Consider the following 819-nt stretch of genomic DNA (forward strand, 5'->3'; position numbering starts at 1 on the left):
CGCAATAAAGTATCAATTACATGGATTCAGTCAGTTTTAGATGAGACACAACAGCAACAATGGGCTTCAATAAATCAAATCTTTCAACAAACTTAGACAACATATGGTTCAGTGCTATCTATCCTTTTTGTGAAAGTAAACATTGTGGCCACAATCAAATAGACTTGTACAAGTGACAAGAGACTAAACTTGAGGACTACAGTGGATGTTGGTGTCAAGTCTTGGTTTTCTTTTGATTTTATCTTTTGGTGACATGTCTTTTAGCTTTTCCAGGATGTCTCTGACTAGAGATTCTATCTCTAGGATGTCTTTGACTAGAAAGGTGAGGATGGGGTATCGTCACCTATTTTTCTTTGTTGTCTATGGATTGTCTCTTACTAATGCTATGACTTGTCCAAGGATATGAGGACACTGAGAGTCTAGTATGAACTAGGGTATTCCTTGTTTGCAACTATCTTATCTCCATGCAAACAGGTACAATGACTTTCTGGGTCAAACATATGCCTTGATTGTCATAACCTACTTGCCATAATAAAGTTCAATGATGATAACGCACAAGAAGCTCTTTTCACTTTCATATCTTCTATCTTCCATCCCCATTTCTTGATTGACCTCCATCATCCTTATTGAGTCCGTGTAGCCTACTATCACATGACTGAGTATAATGACACACCAAAAGCATTTACATTTCATGTAGTCTACACCTGCATTACCACATATTAAGCATTTCATACAAACATATAGATATCACAATTGCATCACATCCTGTACACAACACATATTAGAACATTTTACATTTTTATCATGTAAATAGTTCTT

This window comes from Cryptomeria japonica, chromosome 7, assembly GCF_030272615.1.
Source record: "Cryptomeria japonica chromosome 7, Sugi_1.0, whole genome shotgun sequence".
NCBI lineage: Eukaryota > Viridiplantae > Streptophyta > Pinopsida > Cupressales > Cupressaceae > Cryptomeria > Cryptomeria japonica.